We start from the raw sequence: 12,255 nt of genomic DNA, 5'->3' as shown, positions 1-12,255 counted from the left end.
TCATTTAAGTGGTTGTCCCGCTTTTTTCTTTTTTTCTTTTTTCAAAGTTTGCAAGTTTTTCTATTTTTGATTACATTCTTGCCTGGTGGAAAAACCGTAACACCTGCCATGCACTTCTACGACGGAGAGGAGGATGGAGGTGCTTGGACCACGGTGCGCTACGGGAGGAGACACTACAGAAATCCCCGTGCGCTCAGCTTTAATTACCGGGGCCGACCGGACCATAGGATGGACCGTGCATTTCCCGTCTCCGGCTGGAAGAGGGCGCCAAGGTTCCCAAATTTTGGCTGGAGTAGGGCTTCACCTTCAAATCCTAACTGGCCTGCGCCTCCTATGTACGACGGGTCCCGGCCTTATTTTCCACAGCCCCGCTCTTATGCAGCAGCGGTCCGGGGCTCACCTACCAGACGAGCGACAAGATTTGGACCCCCAGCAGATGTTAGGCAGGACCTCCGGCGACCTGCAGATGAAAGACTTGGACAGCTTATCCGCAAATTACATGCTGTAATTAAGATGGTGCATCACTTACAAAACGTGACCATCACGCCGGACAGACCAGAACCTCTGATGATCGCTCGCATAGTGGACTCATTAACCTCACTGATTAAACCCGCTGATCCCACGGATGATGTGTTAGACCTCATTGAGGGCAACGCAAAAAACTGGGGACAGAACACACTGCAGATCCTCCAGGATCACTACCAAAAGAGGCTGGAGAAACTTTTACAGGATCTCCCCGGTGATTTAACCCGAGATTGGAGGGAAGCCTTCATCGTGGCGACACGATGGGCTTGCAGAAATCTACCTCGGATCACGCAGGATGTTCTCGATCAGGCAGAGGCCCTGATCATCACCTGCAGATCAGACTCGGAGCGGCGAAGTCCAGCGGCTACGACACCACCCCCCGGCAGGGTCTGATAGCCGCCGGGGGCCGCGCACATCAGGAGGAAGAAAAAAGAGGACCCGTCAACCTGAGCGGGTCTCCATGAGCATTCAAGCTGAATGTTACGAGGCCACAAACCGATCAGTTGGAACTATGACGGACATGAGACCAGCTTGGCCTCCAGATGCAGTTCCAGCAGCCGCTGCCGAGAAGCAGCGTGGACCGCGAACGGCGACCCGCCGCCACCCCTTCGTGGAGCGTGAGGAATTTCTCCCTCAGATTGTGGGGATAACTTCACCCTCTGCTCCCAGACCGGCAGCACGGGCGCCACCTTCCCGAATTTCAGCACTGGACAGCTCCCAGGAGGAGGAAAGCTCCGATAGAGAGGAGAACCGCGGCGGGGAGGTTCTTCACGAGGAGGAGGAGGAGGAGGAGTTCGATAATGAATACGACAGCGAGGAAGATGGGGATGAGGCGGACACGGACGCTGACCCCCCAGCTTCAGGTAGTTCGGGGCTGGATCATATTGTAAGGCCTGGAGGGTTGAAAGATGGGGTAAACAACAAAAAATTGAATGAGGGTATTGAAGGGCTAGAGGAATGATCTGGGGAGAGCGCACGCACACCACCAAAGAGGACCCAAATTCTTGGCCACAATGACAATTTATTCCGATGGAAAAAAAACATATGAATGGCCAAAAAGTTCCAGTTAAAAGACACTTAAAACAAGCATAAAATGCGTCTAAAAATTCTAGGCACGGATTAAAACAGTAAAACACGATAAAAATCCCAGGAACAGTTAAAAAGGATAAAAGAGACCTAAAAGTCCAAAGAACAGTTAAAACTGGTTTAAAAATGCAGCTCAAAGGGGGGAATCACTGATCCCAAACCAGGAGACGTCTCTCTTCCCCCGACGCTGTTCCGAGGATCCCTCCAGTCATACACACAAAGACCTGGGGGGCGGGCTCCGTTCCGCCTCTGGGGTTTGTGACCGGCACTCCTCCGCGTCACCTCCAGCTGGCTCTCCTGGACACGCTGGAATCTGTGGAAACAGGCAAGCGGCAGCACGAAAAGCAATTCCTGATGCAGGCTGCCACTAGCCCTCCCACCTATTTCCACCAGTCTGCTGAAGCCCGTTCGGCTACTTACACACAGGCAGGGTCCCTGCCCTGCCCTTGCGTGTCGATCGCTCTGCAGACTGATGGTCCCAGCGCCCAGCGCTCTCAGAGTGTGTGTCCCGATCACAGCGAGTCTTCCCGACGTCTAGCGGTCCCGGCGTCCCACTCGCGCCCCGCGTGCATGCGCCTGCTGTCGGTGTGCGACTGCCTTTGGCTTTCCTCCTCAGGACTTTTATAAGTCCCTCCTGATGAGGAGCAGGTGCGGTGGATCGGCGCGCTATGTTACAAGGGGGGTGTGTCCATAGAAAGCATGCAACAAACAGGTAGCACCACAAACATGCAAAAGAAAAACACCCTACAACATGCAATCCCCCCACATCATCACAATATTTCGGACAGCCCGGGTGTGACAGAATGCCAGGAGGACAGCGCATCTCCAGCTTCAGCGGAGGAACGCTGTATTACAGGGCTGGAGCTAGCAGGTGACGGTGCTGAGCCACCAGTAGCCCGTGTTGACTTACCTGCCCCAGAGCGGCAGGTTTTCAAGGTAAAGCGTCACCCTGAAACAAACACAGAATTGATTGACTGGTTTCTGGAAGTGGAGAAAAGGTGTCTTATTGTTGGTGACTCAAATTTATCCAGAATCCCTGAATATTCCATCACAGATCTACAGATTGAGAGTTATCCAGGTGCTAATTTTCGCCACATGCAGGCTTTATTTGAGATAGCCCACGTTCCGTGGGATTTGGTGGTTCAGAATGTGGTCATTGCAGCCGGCATTAACGCCAAAGGTCAGAACATTAAAGAAACTGCAGTTAAACAGCTCCAGCGGGCTCTGAAGATGGCTAAACACAGATTTCCATCTGCTGTCATCTGGGTTCCCTTGGTTAATTTTTCTGGTAACTTATCTGCAATGGAGCAGAACAACATGAAACTACTAAATCAGCATATTAAAAAAAAATATGAGACACATCCCCCTGCTGGAGGACTCGCATTTTGCAACAGAAAAAGATGCAATTCACTGGACCGAGGACACGGCCAGAGCAATGTTGGAACATTGGAGGTATTTTTTAAAGTGGAATACCCACTAAGTCCATTCAGGGTGGAGTGTGTAAGGGGACAGCCCTTTATGGCCCCACAATATCATGGTTTTGACTGAAAAGTGATGCCCTGACAGAACAACAAGGTGACCTCCTCAAAAACGGTTTAACTTTTATTTCCATAGATAACTTTTTAAAAAAATACAGACCCAAAACACAAGACTGTATTAATCATGTTTCCTGTTCTTTGTGGGATTAACATTTGGTGGGACAAACCGAAACTTTTGTTAGCACAAGAAAGTGACAACATAAATATAATATTGCTCATAATGGATAGGTGCATAACCCACTGGTGGAGCATTTTCTCATGACCCAGGGTTTTTCTTTATGGTGAACAGTGTGAGAGATTTTGTTATCATTGTTACTGTTATTATGGCTATTGTTCTTATGGTTCTTATTACTGTTTTATGATGATTATTATTATTACTTTAACCCTACCCCTGGTCCTGTTTCTAACCCTAACCTTTAGTTTAATCTGAACCCTAATCCCAACCCTTAATCAGTTATTAGAAATTTAAATAATCTTAAACATAAAGCAATAACATGGTTGGAAGGAAAAGGTTTTGTTTCACGTGTCTTTTTGCCTGGTTAGCAGTATGCATGCAGGGGAGGGGCTTAGAACGCACAGGGCCCATGGCTCAGGACACGCAGGGCCCATGAGGCCGACGCGTGCTCCTTGGTAAGACAGTGTGAATAAAACAGCCACCTTTTGTCTCTCACTTCACTTTTACGCCTGTCCAGCCAAGTTGTAGCTGTTGTGGTGTGCATAGAGCCTGATGAAGGCAGAATTTGCCGAAACGCGTAGCGAGCACACTTTATTCTAATTTTGTATTGTTTATTTATTTATTTTCTTACATTTTTGTGAATAAAAACACTCATTTAAGTGGTTGTCCCGCTTTTTTCTTTTTTCAAAGTTTGCAAGTTTTTCTATTTTTGATTACATTCTTGCCTGGTGGAAAAACCGTAACACCTGCCATGCACTTCTACGACGGAGAGGAGGATGGAGGTGCTTGGACCACGGTGCGCTACGGGAGGAGACACTACAGAAATCCCCGTGCGCTCAGCTTTAATTACCGGGGCCGACCGGACCATAGGATGGACCGTGCATTTCCCGTCTCCGGCTGGAAGAGGGCGCCAAGGTTCCCAAATTTTGGCTGGAGTAGGGCTTCACCTTCAAATCCTAACTGGCCTGCGCCTCCTATGTACGACGGGTCCCGGCCTTATTTTCCACAGCCCCGCTCTTATGCAGCAGCGGTCCGGGGCTCACCTACCAGACGAGCGACAAGATTTGGACCCCCAGCAGATGTTAGGCAGGACCTCCGGCGACCTGCAGATGAAAGACTTGGACAGCTTATCCGCAAATTACATGCTGTAATTAAGATGGTGCATCACTTACAAAACGTGACCATCACGCCGGACAGACCAGAACCTCTGATGATCGCTCGCATAGTGGACTCATTAACCTCACTGATTAAACCCGCTGATCCCACGGATGATGTGTTAGACCTCATTGAGGGCAACGCAAAAAACTGGGGACAGAACACACTGCAGATCCTCCAGGATCACTACCAAAAGAGGCTGGAGAAACTTTTACAGGATCTCCCCGGTGATTTAACCCGAGATTGGAGGGAAGCCTTCATCGTGGCGACACGATGGGCTTGCAGAAATCTACCTCGGATCACGCAGGATGTTCTCGATCAGGCAGAGGCCCTGATCATCACCTGCAGATCAGACTCGGAGCGGCGAAGTCCAGCGGCTACGACACCACCCCCCGGCAGGGTCTGATAGCCGCCGGGGGCCGCGCACATCAGGAGGAAGAAAAAAGAGGACCCGTCAACCTGAGCGGGTCTCCATGAGCATTCAAGCTGAATGTTACGAGGCCACAAACCGATCAGTTGGAACTATGACGGACATGAGACCAGCTTGGCCTCCAGATGCAGTTCCAGCAGCCGCTGCCGAGAAGCAGCGTGGACCGCGAACGGCGACCCGCCGCCACCCCTTCGTGGCGCGTGAGGAATTTCTCCCTCAGATTGTGGGGATAACTTCACCCTCTGCTTCCAGACCGGCAGCACGGGCGCCACCTTCCCGAATTTCAGCACTGGACAGCTCCCAGGAGGAGGAAAGCTCCGATAGAGAGGAGAACCGCGGCGGGGAGGTTCTTCACGAGGAGGAGGAGGAGGAGTTCGATAATGAATACGACAGCGAGGAAGATGGGGATGAGGCGGACACGGACGCTGACCCCCCAGCTTCAGGTAGTTCGGGGCTGGATCATATTGTAAGGCCTGGAGGGTTGAAAGATGGGGTAAACAACAAAAAATTGAATGAGGGTATTGAAGGGCTAGAGGAATGATCTGGGGAGAGCGCACGCACACCACCAAAGAGGACCCAAATTCTTGGCCACAATGACAATTTATTCCGATGGAAAAAACATATGAATGGCCAAAAAGTTCCAGTTAAAAGACACTTAAAACAAGCATAAAATGCGTCTAAAAATTCTAGGCACGGATTAAAACAGTAAAACACGATAAAAATCCCAGGAACAGTTAAAAAGGATAAAAGAGACCTAAAAGTCCAAAGAACAGTTAAAACTGGTTTAAAAATGCAGCTCAAAGGGGGGAATCACTGATCCCAAACCAGGAGACGTCTCTCTTCCCCCGACGCTGTTCCGAGGATCCCTCCAGTCATACACACAAAGACCTGGGGGGCGGGCTCCGTTCCGCCTCTGGGGTTTGTGACCGGCACTCCTCCGCGTCACCTCCAGCTGGCTCTCCTGGACACGCTGGAATCTGTGGAAACAGGCAAGCGGCAGCACGAAAAGCAATTCCTGATGCAGGCTGCCACTAGCCCTCCCACCTATTTCCACCAGTCTGCTGAAGCCCGTTCGGCTACTTACACACAGGCAGGGTCCCTGCCCTGCCCTTGCGTGTCGATCGCTCTGCAGACTGATGGTCCCAGCGCCCAGCGCTCTCAGAGTGTGTGTCCCGATCACAGCGAGTCTTCCCGACGTCTGGCGGTCCCGACGTCTGGCGGTCCCGGCGTCCCATTCGCGCCCCGCGTGCATGCGCCTGCTGTCGGTGTGCGACTGCCTTTGGCTTTCCTCCTCAGGACTTTTATAAGTCCCTCCTGATGAGGAGCAGGTGCGGTGGATCGGCGCGCTATGTTACAAGGGGGGTGTGTCCATAGAAAGCATGCAACAAACAGGTAGCACCACAAACATGCAAAAGAAAAACACCCTACAACATGCAATCCCCCCACATCATCACAATATTTCGGACAGCCCGGGTGTGACAGAATGCCAGGAGGACAGCGCATCTCCAGCTTCAGCGGAGGAACGCTGTATTACAGGGCTGGAGCTAGCAGGTGACGGTGCTGAGCCACCAGTAGCCCGTGTTGACTTACCTGCCCCAGAGCGGCAGGTTTTCAAGGTAAAGCGTCACCCTGAAACAAACAGAGAATTGATTGACTGGTTTCTGGAAGTGGAGAAAAGGTGTCTTATTGTTGGTGACTCAAATTTATCCAGAATCCCTGAATATTCCATCACAGATCTACAGATTGAGAGTTATCCAGGTGCTAATTTTCGCCACATGCAGGCTTTATTTGAGATAGCCCACGTTCCGTGGGATTTGGTGGTTCAGAATGTGGTCATTGCAGCCGGCATTAACGCCAAAGGTCAGAACATTAAAGAAACTGCAGTTAAACAGCTCCAGCGGGCTCTGAAGATGGCTAAACACAGATTTCCATCTGCTGTCATCTGGGTTCCCTTGGTTAATTTTTCTGGTAACTTATCTGCAATGGAGCAGAACAACATGAAACTACTAAATCAGCATATTAAAAAAAAATATGAGACACATCCCCCTGCTGGAGGACTCGCATTTTGCAACAGAAAAAGATGCAATTCACTGGACCGAGGACACGGCCAGAGCAATGTTGGAACATTGGAGGTATTTTTTAAAGTGGAATACCCACTAAGTCCATTCAGGGTAGAGTGTGTAAGGGGACAGCCCTTTATGGCCCCACAATATCATGGTTTTGACTGAAAAGTGATGCCCTGACAGAACAACAAGGTGACCTCCTCAAAAACGGTTTAACTTTTATTTCCATAGATAACTTTTTAAAAAAATACAGACCCAAAACACAAGACTGTATTAATCATGTTTCCTGTTCTTTGTGGGATTAACATTTGGTGGGACAAACCGAAACTTTTGTTAGCACAAGAAAGTGACAACATAAATATAATATTGCTCATAATGGATAGGTGCATAACCCACTGGTGGAGCATTTTCTCATGACCCAGGGTTTTTCTTTATGGTGAACAGTGTGAGAGATTTTGTTATCATTGTTACTGTTATTATGGCTATTGTTCTTATGGTTCTTATTACTGTTTTATGATGATTATTATTATTACTTTAACCCTACCCCTGGTCCTGTTTCTAACCCTAACCTTTAGTTTAATCTGAACCCTAATCCCAACCCTTAATCAGTTATTAGAAATTTAAATAATCTTAAACATAAAGCAATAACATGGTTGGAAGGAAAAGGTTTTGTTTCACGTGTCTTTTTGCCTGGTTAGCAGTATGCATGCAGGGGAGGGGCTTAGAACGCACAGGGCCCATGGCTCAGGACACGCAGGGCCCATGAGGCCGACGCGTGCTCCTTGGTAAGACAGTGTGAATAAAACAGCCACCTTTTGTCTCTCACTTCACTTTTACGCCTGTCCAGCCAAGTTGTAGCTGTTGTGGTGTGCATAGAGCCTGATGAAGGCAGAATTTGCCGAAACGCGTAGCGAGCACACTTTATTCTAATTTTGTATTGTTTATTTATTTATTTTTTTACATTTTTGTGAATAAAAACACTCATTTAAGTGGTTGTCCCGCTTTTTTCTTTTTTTCTTTTTTCAAAGTTTGCAAGTTTTTCTATTTTTGATTACATTCTTGCCTGGTGGAAAAACCGTAACACCTGCCATGCACTTCTACGACGGAGAGGAGGATGGAGGTGCTTGGACCACGGTGCGCTACGGGAGGAGACACTACAGAAATCCCCGTGCGCTCAGCTTTAATTACCGGGGCCGACCGGACCATAGGATGGACCGTGCATTTCCCGTCTCCGGCTGGAAGAGGGCGCCAAGGTTCCCAAATTTTGGCTGGAGTAGGGCTTCACCTTCAAATCCTAACTGGCCTGCGCCTCCTATGTACGACGGGTCCCGGCCTTATTTTCCACAGCCCCGCTCTTATGCAGCAGCGGTCCGGGGCTCACCTACCAGACGAGCGACAAGATTTGGACCCCCAGCAGATGTTAGGCAGGACCTCCGGCGACCTGCAGATGAAAGACTTGGACAGCTTATCCGCAAATTACATGCTGTAATTAAGATGGTGCATCACTTACAAAACGTGACCATCACGCCGGACAGACCAGAACCTCTGATGATCGCTCGCATAGTGGACTCATTAACCTCACTGATTAAACCCGCTGATCCCACGGATGATGTGTTAGACCTCATTGAGGGCAACGCAAAAAACTGGGGACAGAACACACTGCAGATCCTCCAGGATCACTACCAAAAGAGGCTGGAGAAACTTTTACAGGATCTCCCCGGTGATTTAACCCGAGATTGGAGGGAAGCCTTCATCGTGGCGACACGATGGGCTTGCAGAAATCTACCTCGGATCACGCAGGATGTTCTCGATCAGGCAGAGGCCCTGATCATCACCTGCAGATCAGACTCGGAGCGGCGAAGTCCAGCGGCTACGACACCACCCCCCGGCAGGGTCTGATAGCCGCCGGGGGCCGCGCACATCAGGAGGAAGAAAAAAGAGGACCCGTCAACCTGAGCGGGTCTCCATGAGCATTCAAGCTGAATGTTACGAGGCCACAAACCGATCAGTTGGAACTATGACGGACATGAGACCAGCTTGGCCTCCAGATGCAGTTCCAGCAGCCGCTGCCGAGAAGCAGCGTGGACCGCGAACGGCGACCCGCCGCCACCCCTTCGTGGCGCGTGAGGAATTTCTCCCTCAGATTGTGGGGATAACTTCACCCTCTGCTTCCAGACCGGCAGCACGGGCGCCACCTTCCCGAATTTCAGCACTGGACAGCTCCCAGGAGGAGGAAAGCTCCGATAGAGAGGAGAACCGCGGCGGGGAGGTTCTTCACGAGGAGGAGGAGGAGGAGTTCGATAATGAATACGACAGCGAGGAAGATGGGGATGAGGCGGACACGGACGCTGACCCCCCAGCTTCAGGTAGTTCGGGGCTGGATCATATTGTAAGGCCTGGAGGGTTGAAAGATGGGGTAAACAACAAAAAATTGAATGAGGGTATTGAAGGGCTAGAGGAATGATCTGGGGAGAGCGCACGCACACCACCAAAGAGGACCCAAATTCTTGGCCACAATGACAATTTATTCCGATGGAAAAAACATATGAATGGCCAAAAAGTTCCAGTTAAAAGACACTTAAAACAAGCATAAAATGCGTCTAAAAATTCTAGGCACGGATTAAAACAGTAAAACACGATAAAAATCCCAGGAACAGTTAAAAAGGATAAAAGAGACCTAAAAGTCCAAAGAACAGTTAAAACTGGTTTAAAAATGCAGCTCAAAGGGGGGAATCACTGATCCCAAACCAGGAGACGTCTCTCTTCCCCCGACGCTGTTCCGAGGATCCCTCCAGTCATACACACAAAGACCTGGGGGGCGGGCTCCGTTCCGCCTCTGGGGTTTGTGACCGGCACTCCTCCGCGTCACCTCCAGCTGGCTCTCCTGGACACGCTGGAATCTGTGGAAACAGGCAAGCGGCAGCACGAAAAGCAATTCCTGATGCAGGCTGCCACTAGCCCTCCCACCTATTTCCACCAGTCTGCTGAAGCCCGTTCGGCTACTTACACACAGGCAGGGTCCCTGCCCTGCCCTTGCGTGTCGATCGCTCTGCAGACTGATGGTCCCAGCGCCCAGCGCTCTCAGAGTGTGTGTCCCGATCACAGCGAGTCTTCCCGACGTCTGGCGGTCCCGGCGTCCCACTCGCGCCCCGCGTGCATGCGCCTGCTGTCGGTGTGCGACTGCCTTTGGCTTTCCTCCTCAGGACTTTTATAAGTCCCTCCTGATGAGGAGCAGGTGCGGTGGATCGGCGCGCTATGTTACAAGGGGGGTGTGTCCATAGAAAGCATGCAACAAACAGGTAGCACCACAAACATGCAAAAGAAAAACACCCTACAACATGCAATCCCCCCACATCATCACAATATTTCGGACAGCCCGGGTGTGACAGAATGCCAGGAAGACAGCGCATCTCCAGCTTCAGCGGAGGAACGCTGTATTACAGGGCTGGAGCTAGCAGGTGACGGTGCTGAGCCACCAGTAGCCCGTGTTGACTTACCTGCCCCAGAGCGGCAGGTTTTCAAGGTAAAGCGTCACCCTGAAACAAACACAGAATTGATTGACTGGTTTCTGGAAGTGGAGAAAAGGTGTCTTATTGTTGGTGACTCAAATTTATCCAGAATCCCTGAATATTCCATCCCAGATCTACAGATTGAGAGGTGTCCAGGTGCTAATTTTCGCCACATGCAGGCTTTATTTGAGATAGCCCACGTTCCGTGGGATTTGGTGGTTCAGAATGTGGTCATTGCAGCCGGCATTAACGCCAAAGGTCAGAACATTAAAGAAACTGCAGTTAAACAGCTCCAGCGGGCTCTGAAGATGGCTAAACACAGATTTCCATCTGCTGTCATCTGGGTTCCCTTGGTTAATTTTTCTGGTAACTTATCTGCAATGGAGCAGAACAACATGAAACTACTAAATCAGCATATTAAAAAAAAATATGAGACACATCCCCCTGCTGGAGGACTCGCATTTTGCAACAGAAAAAGATGCAATTCACTGGACCGAGGACACGGCCAGAGCAATGTTGGAACATTGGAGGTATTTTTTAAAGTGGAATACCCACTAAGTCCATTCAGGGTAGAGTGTGTAAGGGGACAGCCCTTTATGGCCCCACAATATCATGGTTTTGACTGAAAAGTGATGCCCTGACAGAACAACAAGGTGACCTCCTCAAAAACGGTTTAACTTTTATTTCCATAGATAACTTTTAAAAAAAATCAGACCCAAAACACAAGACTGTATTAATCATGTTTCCTGTTCTTTGTGGGATTAACATTTGGTGGGACAAACCGAAACTTTTGTTAGCACAAGAAAGTGACAACATAAATATAATATTGCTCATAATGGATAGGTGCATAACCCACTGGTGGAGCATTTTCTCATGACCCAGGGTTTTTCTTTATGGTGAACAGTGTGAGAGATTTTGTTATCATTGTTACTGTTATTATGGCTATTGTTCTTATGGTTCTTATTACTGTTTTATGATGATTATTATTATTACTTTAACCCTACCCCTGGTCCTGTTTCTAACCCTAACCTTTAGTTTAATCTGAACCCTAATCCCAACCCTTACTCAGTTATTAGAAATTTAAATAATCTTAAACATAAAGCAATAACATGGTTGGAAGGAAAAGGTTTTGTTTCACGTGTCTTTTTGCCTGGTTAGCAGTATGCATGCAGGGGAGGGGCTTAGAACGCACAGGGCCCATGGCTCAGGACACGCAGGGCCCATGAGGCCGACGCGTGCTCCTTGGTAAGACAGTGTGAATAAAACAGCCACCTTTTGATCTCTCACTTCACTTTTACGCCTGTCCAGCCAAGTTGTAGCTGTTGTGGTGTGCATAGAGCCTGATGAAGGCAGAATTTGCCGAAACGCGTAGCGAGCACACTTTATTCTAATTTTGTATTGTTTATTTATTTATTTTTTTACATTTTTGTGAATAAAAACACTCATTTAAGTGGTTGTCCCGCTTTTTTCCTTTTTCAAAGTTTGCAAGTTTTTCTATTTTTGATTACATTCTTGCCTGGTGGAAAAACCGTAACACCTGCCATGCACTTCTACGACGGAGAGGAGGATGGAGGTGCTTGGACCACGGTGCGCTACGGGAGGAGACACTACAGAAATCCCCGTGCGCTCAGCTTTAATTACCGGGGCCGACCGGACCATAGGATGGACCGTGCATTTCCCGTCTCCGGCTGGAAGAGGGCGCCAAGGTTCCCAAATTTTGGCTGGAGTAGGGCTTCACCTTCAAATCCTAACTGGCCTGCGCCTCCTATGTACG

The sequence above is a fragment of the Oryzias latipes genome, chromosome 18 (assembly GCF_053564925.1).
Source record: "Oryzias latipes strain Hd-rR chromosome 18, Olatipes_Hd-rR_3.1".
NCBI classification, from domain to species: Eukaryota; Metazoa; Chordata; class Actinopteri; order Beloniformes; family Adrianichthyidae; genus Oryzias; species Oryzias latipes.
Note: the sequence above shows the minus strand (reverse complement) of the source record.